General features: G+C 41.1%; 1 protein-coding gene across 1 annotated transcript in view; it reads right to left on the reverse strand.

The window, feature by feature from the left end:
• The window catches only part of gli3 (GLI family zinc finger 3), a gene marked incomplete at its 3' end in the record, with an annotated part of 86199 nt that extends 81764 nt beyond the window's left edge, over positions 1 to 4435 (reverse strand). The window contains exon 1 of the mRNA XM_079234625.1: positions 4007 to 4435. The remainder of the gene's footprint in view (positions 1 to 4006) is intronic.
• Between the last annotated feature and the right edge of the window lie 9878 nt (positions 4436 to 14313).

Genomic DNA, 14313 nt, shown 5'->3' on the forward strand with positions numbered 1-14313 from the left:
AGAGGGCGAGAGAGAGAGAGAGAGAAGTGTGAATGAGCGGAAGATTGCATGTACATGCATGCAGTCTGAGTGCGGCGAGGTGTATGAATGTGTCAGTATGCTGTTTGCAAAAGCCCCAAGTGTATTAAGATTCCTGGATGTGTGTAATATACATATCTGAAATTACTCTGCGATATCTCCAGTCTCACACCCTCTTCATCGCCGCTTTCCCCCCACATCCACACGTAAGCCTTATCCGAAGACATCACCCGGCTTGAAAGGTGCCTTTAGCAGGCTCCTTGAAGCGGGGAGCGGGGGTCCCGCTCTGGGACAATGATGGTTGAGGTGGAAGGGGAGCCGGGGGAGCAGGAACACATAGCATATTAAATCTGCTGGCGGAGCTGGGTCGTCCGCGCGGAGAGCCAGAGAGCCAGATCTGAGGCATGCCCTGAAGGGATGGCTGGGCCTGGGGATTAGGAGGCCAAGGAGAAGCCCTTGCGAGCCCGAAGACCCCTTCTTGTCTCTGCTCGCACGCAAATGCATCCAGACGTTTTGACGCTTTTCAGGTTCGCCATCTCAGCCCAACTTTTCATAGCGGTCCTCGCAAACCACACCAGCGAACACACACACACAGACACACACTGACACACACACTCATTTCCATCCGCTCTCATGCAAAGCCTTTTTTCTTTTTTCCCCCTCAATCACTACCTCTGTCTGACTTGTCCTCTTTCTTTCCCCACTGTGTCTGTTTCATTTGATGTCAACATATCAAAGTACTAAATCATCAAAGTGAGAGATTTCTTTTGGGGTCCATCTACTCGACTACACGAGTTACATGCAGGGGAAGCAACAGCTCATCATATTATACAGGGAATTACTCCAAACTTCCACTTCATTCTGTGTATTTTCAAACTTATTTACACCACCGGGTGGTTCCTGTAACACAAAACACCTGCAGGAAAACATGCAGAGCAAGCGAGCTAACACTAAAAAATAAAGCACAGTCCTCATTATCTTGAGGAAAAACAACTTCCTCACATTACCCTCGTTTTAACAAAACATCTGCCACCTCTTTGAGGGCTTCAGGTCGCAGCATTAGCACAACAACACAGCTCATTAGGGCCTCTTGCATACAAACCTGATAACAGGTATTCTTCCTGCGGGGTGTAAAAGGCCCGAGGACACAACCTGCCTTCTGCAGTGAATGCAAGGCCCTTAAAGAGAGGAGAGGGCCATACCTCAAAAGCTAATAGCATGTCATCTCCCTGCATTAACACGACAGCCCTTATTCTGCCGGGTCGCCGGGTCACGGGTGAGCTGGGCCGGCGTCGCTATGCATAACTTTACTTTAACGGGAGCTTTAGGTTGAGATAAAACAATACGCCGCGGCGCTTGCTATCTGACGGACTGACTCCTGCAGAGGGAAGCGGTCCTCGCGCGTGGAGCTGGAGGAAGCGGAGAGCGGCTATGATGCATCTCTGCTGGCTACAGTAAGCGAGTGGCTCTGAGTTGTGCATCTCATTCCAAGCAGATTAGCATCTTAAACACTGCTGCATTCATCACCGCTGCTGCATCATAATGAGACAAAGTCCTTTTTTTTTTTTTTGGTAAAGGTGCACCTGTTTGAAATCAGTATGCCCCATGGTAGTTTCCTTTAGGTAAATTGTAATAGTACAAAAAAAGATGTGTTCCTTTTATAATATTCATACATATTTATTATAGCATTGTTCTTTTTTCCCTATATATGAAGCTGTTTTATATGTTTTATTATATATCACATTCTTTAAAAAAAAATACTGACATTCACATGTTCAGTAAAAACAGAAATTAAACATAAATGTGTTTAAAGTTGTTCCACTGAATATTTAATCCAAAAATGTCACAGATTTCTCTTTCGATGAGTCGGTCACTGAGTTTTGATTTAATCACATTTAATTCAAAGCTTGAGGAAAATGTAGCATATCGTATTATTTTATATAATTAAAATCAGATGCCATCCTAATTTTGTGGCCTCAAATAAAAATGATGTAGAGGCAATCATATTGTATTTTGAATGATTAGTTTTATTTCAAAATTATTAATAAGCCACAAAATGCCAAATGTATAGGGGATAAATGTACATCCCTGTTTGTTTTATTACAATAAAGAAGATTACATTTAATGATTATTCCCATGATGTCATTTTAAAATATAAAATATTAACCTTAAAACCTGAGGCCTGAAGCGTCTGTTCATTCTTTTCATTGTTAACTGAGCTGAATCATTGACATGACAGTGATTCACTTCCTACTTGTAGGCCATGGGAAATGTTATTTTATTATCATAAATAAAATAAGGGACATATCAAGTGACAGCTCATGTGACAGTTTTTTTATTTTATTAGACAAATGTAACCAAGACCTCTGCTCACCGCCAAACCCACAGCTAAGATGAATGATGGAAGAGCCTCATAAAAATAGCTAAAAGGAGATTTTTATCTGTGTGAACTTGTGCTGTTAAACATCTTATTAGGTGTGTTCGCTCACTGCAGCCAGACCTCCGTTAATAATTTGCCAAGTGTCAAAAAAAGAGAGGAGTATTTGAGCTGCACCGCATGGCTGAGCACCTCGGACCCTCATCGTCTGTATGAAACCCGAGAGCAGACAAGCAGATAAAATGTGGAACAGCTGGCGAGGACAGAAGGGAAAGTTTCAAACAAATATCCGCACATGTGGAGGCTCGGGGGCTCGCAAACGTTTTCATGTCCCGGACCCCCAAAAAAAGGAATACAGACTTCTGTTTGAGAGTCTTTCTCTTTCCACCCTGAACAAGTCCATGTGAGAGTTTGTTATTTTAGTGTTGATTTTGTTTTTAAAAGAAGGGCTGTCTCTGAATGGGACAAACCTGTGATTGTATTAGTCCTTCATATCCATTCCTAATTGTGATAAATCCAGTGAATTCTAATAAAGTAAATCATAGTGACTTTACGCCATTTCTAATTTAGCTCGGGGCCCCATAAAACTCCCCACATGGACCCCTGCAGGGCCACAGACCCCCCTGCAATGGGCTTAAATATCTCTGAGCACATGCCTTCAAACACACTACTATGTTTCCTTACACTTTTTTTTTTTTTTAAGGTGAAGCACAAATTAATTTAGAATTATTTAGTGTTTGGATTATGCCAAGTTTCCAGATACTGACACATTGCAATTTTCACTCAAAAATATCAGCTCAATGCAAAATGTGAAACTAAATGAGTTTTTTTTTTTGCAGTGTCCTGTGTTTGTATAAAATAAAGGCCTCAAATTGACTTTTAAGCTTAGAAAATACTATAAAAGCCAGAGATTAAGAAATGTGTGTTTATATGTGCATGCAGCCGTTTTTAAATGCGTCTGCAGACTCTTAACGGAATAAACTAAATCAATAGCAGACCCTGAAATATGATCACACATGCACATACATATACCCACCCCCACCCCCCACCCCACATACACACTCCCCCCTCCTCCCCCCACGCGCGTTTCTTTAGGCAAAAGTCCAATAAAGTTGCATGTCTGCAGAAGTTTATAAAGTTCCAGTTCTAACCTCCAAACAGACGTGCACGTGTTCCTTCTGTCTTATAACACACCAAAAAAAGATTTAAAAAAAAAAAAAAAAAGTTTTACCATTACGACCAAACTTTATGCAACTTCAAAATAGTTGAAAAATGCACATCTGTCTGTCGGGTAGTTGTAAAGTGTGCCATCCGGGGTTTCTAACAACCAACACTTATTTCACAGAGCATAAATCACACACCAGGCCAAGTGTAACACAAGGCTGCCGGGCTGCATTTTCGGGCTGTTTTTTTTGGGATCCCAGACCGAAGCTTTCATCGTGTTTCTCACCAGTGTTTCCTCCGTTAATCCATTTCCATGTCTACATCTTAACTCGTATGAAATTCCATCGTTTTGAAACGTGAAACCTCTCCGCCGCTCCACCAACGGCTCCTCTAAACTTAAAAAGTAGACACATGAGCGCAACAACGTGCGTAAAACAGATTACTTACTTCTTTCTGGGTGATTCCCCCTCTAATTCTTGACTTTGTGTTTATCTTCACAGGGGAGGAGAGAAGAAAAAATGTGTTTTATCTTGTTTCTTCGACTTCTTCTCTGCTTAAGTTGCAGATGTGCCTTCAGGAGTTGCCTGGGACTTTTTCTTCTTCTTTTCTTTTCTTTTCTTTTTTTACGCTGCAACTCCAACTCCAAAGCGGCGCTGCCAGAGTTGTTCCTCCTGCCGGTCTTTCTCCTCCTGCTGACTCTTTTCTGTGTACAACCACCGCCGGACCAACACCATCAGCCTGCCGATACAATCTGCCGATAGCAGACCGCAGATGTGCGTAAAACCAACATAGGCGTGAGAGAAGCGCGTGGAGAGTTGTTATTACATTTAGTGCGCTTTTTCCAGGAGAAGAGAGAGGGCGAAGTGTGGGACTCCAGCTGCTCCTTCCCTCGCTTGACTCCTCCCTTCGGATTGCTCCCTCCTTTCCTCACTGCCTCCCTCCTTTTTTTATTTTCGGTACCCCTTTCTTTCTTTCTTTCTTTCTTTAAACCAACAGTTTTTTTTACTGTAATCCTAGTTAGTCCTAATACTACAATTTATGGCACATAAACCCACTTTGCTCAGTTTACCCACCGCTCTCTTCCTTATGGGCCTTTGTTGCACATTTGAATGTCTCCAACTGATCCAAGTTGGGGGGGAAAAATGGGTTTACACTGACAAGAAAGTTAGAGGTTATATAATATTTCCCTGTTTATTGTCTCCTTGTGTAACCATGTAACTTAGTTATGAGTGTTATGTATGGTTAATGGATCACATCAAGGACTCTGTTTTAAAAAGGACATTGTGATTTCCACTGCTTATACTGCCACTTTTCACAAAGGCTTTAAGGACAGTGAGAAAATGCTTTGCTCTGTGTGCATTTACATAAATCCCTATAATTAGACTAATATGTGACAACACATTTAGCATAATGTCTGCATGAAAACATATATACACATCAAATAGATTTTATTGCTGAAAGTCCTGCATCATGTGACAACTGTTTTGATCCATTTGCTTTTGTGAGAATCATAAAAGCAAGATATGTTGATTATTTTTTTAATTATAATGTATATAAGGTGTAATGTAACTTTGAATGTTAGTTGTTAAATTAAATTTGCACAGGCCCTTTTCTCAAATATCCACCTTAAAAAACTAAATTGACATTATAGAGCGCACATATTTGAAGCTGTCGATTTATGAGAGCTAAAATAGTCTCCTGGGCTCAACCGTCAGAGTGATACCTAATGCAGAGGGAAGCCTTCCTGTAGGGTTAGGTTATAATCAATATACATAATCAATATACAGGGAAATGATGTGGTAAGAAAGGTCTTTAGGGTGCTGTTTCAATCAATGAAGAGGTGGGAGTTTGGAGAGGAAAATCACCGGTTAATCGTTTAGCCAGGATTTGAATGTGTGTGTGTGTGGCCGAGAGGTCAAGTGCATCGAGTCACAGGAAGTGTATTCAACCTGATTGTAACACACGTCCAATTAGCTGCTGCGGCAAATAAAGAAGACTGTAAAAAAAAATATTTTTCTGTTTTTAAAATCGTAATCACTTTTCTGCTTATTATGCAAATAAAGTCGGCATTGACTAATTAGCGCCTTAATCAATCAGAGCCGAAGATCTTCTGTCACAACTGTCAACATCTCTGTCGTCAATAAACCCCCAAATGTTTTTTTGTCCGAATTTTGTTCGAGCACGAAGATGGATTTTCAATGTAAAAATGATGCGACTATTATGAGTCTACGAGGAGACATTTTAAACATAACAATGCTTTAACTGAAATAGTTTCTACATTCCTAAAAAAAAATCTTCAGATCCATTTTTCCATTTTGATCCATAAAATGTCAAAATAAAAGCACAAATGTTTGTAAGTGAGACTTAATATATAAGGTTACATGTGAATACAATAAAATAAAAACACAAGCACAATGATGGAATATGAGCCGTGATATAAAGCAGCATCAATACAATGAGAATGCAGGTGTTCGTGACGACAGGAAGTCGGGCCGAGAGAAGGAGACAGTCAAAGGTGCTCTGTAAGACACGACTAATTCTCCTGTCAGTTTGTCAGGCGGTGCTCATCTGGCCTGGACTACACAGAGATAAAGTCCTTGTTATGAATCTCTCAAAGAGAATCCGAGGAACGTGGAGGTGGGGGAGAACATAAGGGTAAAGGAGGGAGGAGGGAGGGGTGCACATGGGCATCAGTAGGGTTAGCGGCTCCCGAAAGTATTTCATCAAAGAGGGCCAGGATCCTGGGGATTGAGATTCTGCCTGGAGGCAAGTAACCAATGGTCTCCCAAGAACATATTCCAAAGTAAGGCTCGCAGAGCCAAAGCACACATCAAAAGCACCTCTGTAGCCAAAGCGATTCTGGAGGAGGAAAAAAGGGGGTTCGGGTCCCTTCTTGGCCCCCTTTAAGCCCCAGATCTCACCCCAATTAAGAAGGAACTCCTGTTTGTTCCAGACCCTGAGATCTACAGACAGGGAGGTGCACTCACTAAGGTAGACACTCACAAAACACACACATGATAACCAATCACAAGCATACACACACACACTCACACACACTCACTCACACATTGTCACTTTTCTCTCACAGCACAATCAAAAAAGAAATGCTGTGCACTGAAGATCAACATCTGCGTCTTGTGCTTCTTTATTTTTTTGAGAGTGACCAACTGACAGAGCGCGTTTCCATGATCTCATTGAAATATAATGTAGTGCTCAGTGTGTCCACGTATGTTACACGAGTAACAGTAAATCAATACTTGGCATGAATGTTGTGTAGGCATTTGGATTTTTGCCTTTAATTCTTCGCCGCTGGACAGATGTCACTGGGAAATGGATACGGCAGAATAGGCATATTATATCCACGCAGATGTGATGGCTGGAAATGCACTGGCTGCAGGAACGGAGGACTGACAGATGCTGCTGCAGAGAGGCAGTGCTTTAAGATAAAGGGACATTGGAAGTGTCTTCCACTTCATTACAATGTAACAGCCCAAGAATATGACAAAAAAAACTTGCAAATAACAGTCTTGCATTTAAAATGTATCTGAGAAATCGCAGGAAATCGTACTGTATGTATAACAAGGAACAGTTCTTGATATGCAGAATCCCGCTGTAAATACTATGTTTATCATATATACAAAATATCTTATTTCTAAATGTGTAAGCGGCAGTGTAAGGCAGTCAATCAATTTGACTTTCTTGTATGCTGTTGCGGATGTTATTCTATCCTAATGTTTCACCTTTTATAAGATGATAATACGAAGGTTTAATATGTAAAATGCTGACTTGCAGTAACTAAAGCAGTCAAGTTTGTGTTTTCATCTGAAATGTAGTGGAATAGAAATATCTCAAAACCTGGACAAATGAAATCTACATCTACATGCATGGCTTTCCACATCTTTTTGTATTTCTGGTGAACTGACCCTTTAAGATGTAAATCAAATAGGGCGGTCAGTTTATTGTATATCAATATTTCCACATTTCGACATCCCAGTCCAAGATGGTTGAAACAAAAAAAGGAAAAATTTACTTTAACAATTTTTTTCTTTTCTTGATCTGTTATTTTAAAAACATTCATCTCCAAATTAGTCATCTTTTTGTGCATTTTCAACTTCATGGCAATGCATTTTCAGATAATTCAGTAGGTTTTAAATGGTTTTGGAGCATTTCTTACCCCATGAAGGAGCACATCCTAAATGAACAGCAACAACAGGCGACCCTATAAGTGCAAACATACTCTTTCACTCCCCATGTTTCCTGTCTCTCTGTCTCCAGCTAAAGAAGGCCCGGTAGGATGGTACTCAAAGTGTTTTGCCCTGCTCTTAATCTTTGTACTACAAGTGCACCTTCACACTGGGCCTGTTTGCCGAGGACCAGAGATTTGGCACCAAACAAACATACCACAAAGGAGACCTTCCGTGACCTCGAGCCCACTCTGATCCATCCTTAAGCTGTGTACACAGAGCTCAAAAGGCTCTCCCACTGCCTCGTTCACGCTGCTTTTTCCTCCTTCTCTTCCCTTCTTCTCACATGTACTGTACCTGTACACACTTGTACATCCAGGACACTAAACACAGCCCTCCCCTCCCATCCTTCCTCCCCCTGCCGGAGGTATCGGGTGGCTTGAGTGGGCCCATTAGTGTGAAAGACTGATAAGACTCTCTGCCCACAATAATCAGAAAAGGATATTTGCAGTTATTTTGAAGCCGTCAGAATAATAAATGCCAAACTATATCCAGTGGGCTATTTAAGCAATTTCCCCGTGATAACATCCCGTGGGGATTTCATGTGGATTCCAAATGACGACATAATAAAACCACGACGCCTGCACCCCCTTATCAGGCGGGATTAAAAGGGAATAATGAAACAGAGCGGGTTTGGAGCCTTGTGTGGTATGAATATGATTATCTAATGGACTCCAATGGAAAGGCATGTTAATTCCGCTTTAACGCGAGACCTTTCCCAGACTATCTCCTGCCCCTGGCTCCTCCTCAGACCCCCCCCCCCCCCCCTCCTTCCCCCTCGACCCGTCTCTCTGCCTCTTTCTCCTCTTGCTTTAAGTTGAAATAATCGTTCTGCTTTTTTTTCCGCAGAAGTCATTATGCCCGCCGCCTATCTCTGTGTATGAACGTGAGCATGGGACAGTGATAAATCCCCCCCTCGTCTTTTCCAGTTTGATTGTAGTGTGTTGGCCTCTTAACTTTCAGACAAAAGCACTCTGGGCAATTATCAATATTCAGATTTTTTTCTTCTTCTTTCTGGCACTGAGATCATTGTTGCTTGATGAATGTGGGTCACTCATATAAACTCAAATCAAAGTTTCCGAGCAGCCAGTTGAAATCACATTACATGGTCTGATTTGGGCTCAACAGTATATGTTTATATACTGGGCCAAAAAGAGTCCCTTTAAACATGTGCATCACATTTTCCAGTTATTTCAAGGTGATACATTTGTATTTGCAAGTTTTCAGCCCGTTTAAAGACCTAAAGCGTCAAATAGTCAATTAAAGTTCCGACGTTTTTGTGTTGTTATATCCTCCAAGCTAAATGAACGCTGATGAGTTTTAAGGGAGGCAATCTCCATTTATAAATGCACGCGTCAAAGTACACAACATGTGCACTGAAAGCCGTTGCGCCTTTGTTTCAAGGGCAAATAATTACCCATCCAAAGCCAAATAAAGATTTAAGTCATGTGCAGGCTTTGCTGTCAAGATGCTGTCTGACTCACATCACTTGAGTGTGTATTTCACAAGTGGTGTTGACTGATTAAAGTACCTCTTCTTTTGATCAAGCAGAAGAAGAGTCCCTGACCGATACAGGCCCCGAGTGGGGGGTCATCATTAGGCCCATTAGGACCGATAAGACTCCTTGAGCCGCGTAGACAAGTCCATTCTCATCTTGCGAGGCACGGAGCGGTATTGTGCATCAGCACACACATCCTGAGAGCAGACTGAGCTCCCACAGGACACAGTTAAAAAACAGAAGAAAACATCAATATTTCATCAAACTACTCTCTCTTTCTGGTCCAGATCAAAGCCTCGACTCCCACAGTCCTACAGGTAGAGATGGCTCTTTTGTTTTCGCTCCTCAGGTAGAGCAGCAGTCAGACTCTGTTCGCTTTTGGAATCCTTGCAACGCTCAGCCCATCCGTCTCACGGCTCACCGCCTCGCTTTTGGAAGAGGAGGTAAAATGGGAAGGGTAGAGACTGTGAGGGTGAAAACACGTTCTAGAGATGTCCAGAGTTTGAACTTCCTGGCCTTGTAGTGCTGTATTATTTCTCAGGTTGGCCCATAGTGAGAGGAATGGTGAGAGCAAACCCAGGGTGTTGTAACCTGTCTTTGAGAGACTGAAATAGTGTTGCAAACTTTATTCCTCACAGTTATCTGCATCATCATCATAACCGCTGTTGTAATACATTTGCAGCCTCGTTTAAAGATCCTGTCATGCCAGGGTTCAGGAAGTAAGGTTCAACAATTGGTAAGGTTTTTTTTAGCATGGTTCATCAGGTGTGATCGAAATATATAAATCATATATATATATAGCTATAAAAAAATGTTTTAGGATTGATTTTGGCCATACATCTGCCACAAAATGATGTGTAAGTGAAGACTAACTGAGGTACAGCAGCTTATGTCAACATAGCAAACACAGAATGAAGACAGGATGCAGGTTTTTAGATATTAAAAAGGCAATATAACAAAAGTGATCATTAAAGTGGGTATATTAATATAGTTTTTATGACAATGTAAATCAATGTTATAATGTAAAAAGGGGTGATAATGAACCTACGCATGCACACTACTTCCCAAACACGCACATCTTCATCTAAATGTTACTATTTAAAACACACACGGCAAATCCGGAGGGGTCCAAAGTGTTTAAAATGTCTTATTATATTGTTTTGGCTCTCCGTTCACCATGGACTTTTCTGAGAAAAACACGCTCTTCTTCAATAATTCAAGGTGACATGGGGGTGAGAGGAGGATTCAATCATTAAATAAATATTGTATTTATTTCTTGACATGCAAATGGTTATTTTGTGGGAGAAGCATTGTTGAAAGTCAATTCGGACCATAAAAGCTGTCAACAAAACACAACTGAAAGCAAATTGAACTCTAAGAGTATTTTAATTCAACAAACTAACCTCAGAAAACAGAGGAAACAATATATACTGGCCAAACCATTTCAACGAGGGCTGAACAGAACCCAGAACTACAATAAAGACAAGTAAATACCACTTATTCAATATTAACTATGCCAACAAACAAACTAAATAACTGAATATAAACTTGCAAAATGAACCGCAATATACATGAAGTAAAAAGAAGAAGAAAGGATATCTTTGTTGGAGGGTGAGATTTGGCCCATTTGCTATACTGCTGATACTGGAATCAAACAGGGTTTTCAATGCGTTACATTTAATACACAACGGAACCATCATATTTACCATTAAATCCATCTTTGCATTATTTAGCTATTCTTCGAGATGTTACATTCGTGGGTGATAGTGATGGTTTTGGAAGTAAAGCCAAGAAAACAATTTAATTTGTGGTTCAAATATTTTCAAAGCATTTCTGAGAAGTAAACTGATATTTAACTGAAGATTTAAATGATGGTTTATCATAATTTAGCACTAATTAGTTAAAAAAAAACTGTGTTTAATAGCAACTCAAATTACATTTTAGTTTAACCTAAAGAGTCATAAACATTAGAAAATGTAACATCTTTCTACAAAAAAAAGAAAATTCTATATAAAGGACCAATAAAGTTTCCAATCATATATTAATCTTTAAATCTCTTTAAATCCAGTGTGTGTGTGTGTGTGTGTGTGTGTGTGTTTGTGTTCGTGCGTGTGCGTGTGTGTGCGTGCGTGTGTGTGCGTGCGTGTGTGTGTGTGGCTTTGTTATATATTTATATACACGTGTAAATGTGATTCCTCTCCCTGCACCAGCCGTGTTTTCCTGCGGTCCCTGAACACACCGCGCCTCTCCTCCTCTCATCATCAGCGTCAATCTGCGGCTGTCACTCGGAGCCGGACAGTGACTAACGACACTCCCAGTCAGTCAAACACTTATCACCACACAGGTAACACACAGGCCTGGAAATGACTGACATGAAATGGAAACGTCTCTCATTCTGTGGGCCCGGGAGCTGAAGTGAAATATTAGCTGTGGGAGAGATGGCGGCTGATAAGAGGCTCCCTGTTTGGGCTGGAATTGTGGAGGTCCAAGTTCTATTACATTTATTTTTACGCCGAGGAGTGCTATGACGATCCTGTGTGCCGGGATAAAGGAAAGCTTCCCTTATCCGTTTCCTTCCTCATGTGCATCATTGCATTGTTTTCTCTGCAAAACGCTTCACACTTGCTAATGAGCCACGCTCTGAACTTTCCCGGTGGGGTTATTTGTGACTTGCCATGGTAGTAAATCGTACGTATTGTTGATACATGGGCCATCGTTCCTGAGGATGTGGTCCACAGAATCAGACCAATGACCGGTTGAAACCAGCCTGCTCAATGTCAATGGGTCACATATGCTTACTTTGTCTCTCCTATTACTCATAGACTTCACCACGTCCTCCCTCTTTGCCTCTTTTTCTTCCCCTCACACACACACACACACACACACACACACACACACACACACACACACACACTCACAATTCCCCCTGTGCAGAAAGATGGATGGGATGTTCCCAAACCACAGGTGCTGCTCTACTTGTGAGTCTTTTGTATTCTTCACAACGAAGTCCAGACCTACTGGGTTTTGACTTTTTACTGGTTTTCCCCAGTGGTGATTGCCATGGTGCTTCAGTTGTAGGGATAATGAGGAAGATGGAATATTAGTAATACAGTATACGATCAATCTGCTTGTCTATTAGCGGCTTGTTGGGAATGAGATGCTGTTGCAAGAAGAGACAAACTTCATGAACGTGAAGCTTTGATGTCCACATCTTTCCCACAGACATGGCCTCCCATCCAGACCGCCACTAGATGGGGTCGGTCGGTTGGTTGGTTGGTTGTTGTGTTTTCTGGTAGCTCACTGAATCCTGAACCCCATCAGGCTCACTATGCTGTGCAAGCTACGCCACCGTGTGGTGGATTTGATGAAAGGACAGCTCACAGCGTGTGTTCGAACACACTCTTCTCATACAGACAGTGATATGTAGGAGGACCAAATAAAGCCACAATATGAGGCAGTGAGGTTTTTTTTTACATCCAGGGGGGAAGATTCCTGCAGTTAGCAGGTGGTGCTTGGAGAAATTGAGGAGTAACTGATTTTGACATTTTTTTATTATGATTTAAGTGTACTTAATACACTGGTGAGATTCAGACAGTGGTGGAATGTAACTAATGCGTGTGTTCATACTGTAATTATGTATAATTTTAAGGTTCTTGAATATATCCATTTAATTCTCTTTCTACTTCTATCCCACTACATTTAAACTGGATTCTTTTCTATTTCAGATTTTACATAAAAAATACAAAGAATATGTGTACAAAAATGCAACACATTGCAACCAGTAAATATGTAAGCCAAAGCGGTCACCATAATGACTATTTCACAAAGAAGCAAAGATAAGAGAAAAGTCCAAGCCCGGTACCTGGACCTGGACCTGTAGTACAGAAATTAAAATTAGAGCCACCTCAACCAGCAACAACAGTAAAATGCTGCTTTACATGCTGTTGAATTAGTAACAACCTAAAGACGTTATACATAATGCTGTTTTTGGGCACGGTGGACATTTTACTGCAGGACAATTGCTTTTGCTTTTACTGATATGTTTTCTCTACTTTACATAAGTACACATTTTCAATGCATGCGTTTTACTTGTAGTGGAATATTCTTTCAGTTTGTGGAGTATAGAAACTGTTTATTTTTCTTTTGGTATTACTACTTAAGTAAATTACCTTAATGCTTCTACCACTACTGGTTGAAGATTATTAGTATAATCTTTAACAATAACCAACTGTGGTAGTCTGACCACACATGACATGCCTCAGTGACTAACATCAGTCAGTTGTAGCACCGACCATAGAGTGTAACGTAAAACTAGTAAGCAAAAGTCACCAGAAACCTAACAAATAGTTGAGTCATTCCGTTTCTTTGAGTCCACATTTTATCGTGACATCTAATCTGTCAACATTAGTGTGGATGACTCACATGTCTGCAGTTTCTCCTTTTTAAACCAGCATGACACACACTTCTCCCTGGTGCACTAAGAGGAACACTGAGGGATGTGAAACATACAGTGGTGTGAAACAGATACATTATATATTAAATTAACAGATCAAAGCCTGGTTTGTACTGTAGATTAAACTGGAATACACACAAACCTATTGAGAATATGCTAAAGGTCGGCAGAGACAGATGGAACATGCGCCCGGGTCCTGGCGGACATTCACTGTGAGGCCTCGGCTCCGCAGGAGCACGTTGTTATTGACTTGACTGAGGTGTTTCCTGTCGTGAGAGAATGAAGCCGTACAAGGCAGAAAATGAAGGAGCGCGTCTCTGTGGTCTCACCTGAATTCAGCAGGTAGGCTGCAGCAGTCTGGGGCTAACCTCAGTGACCACAGGAACACCGGGTTTTGTTTTTTACAGTCAATGTGTGAGACTGAAGCCGACAAATACTTTGTGATGTTCTTCTCTTCTGTCTTCCTTCATCTGTCTTTTACCCTCGTCTGTCTATGTGTCAGGAGACATACAGTAAAATACTGTATAATACTCACTGAAGTGGCCATTTGTCCAATAAA

The sequence above is a fragment of the Taurulus bubalis genome, assembly GCF_910589615.1.
Source record: "Taurulus bubalis genome assembly, chromosome: 18".
Classification (NCBI taxonomy): Eukaryota; Metazoa; Chordata; class Actinopteri; order Perciformes; family Cottidae; genus Taurulus; species Taurulus bubalis.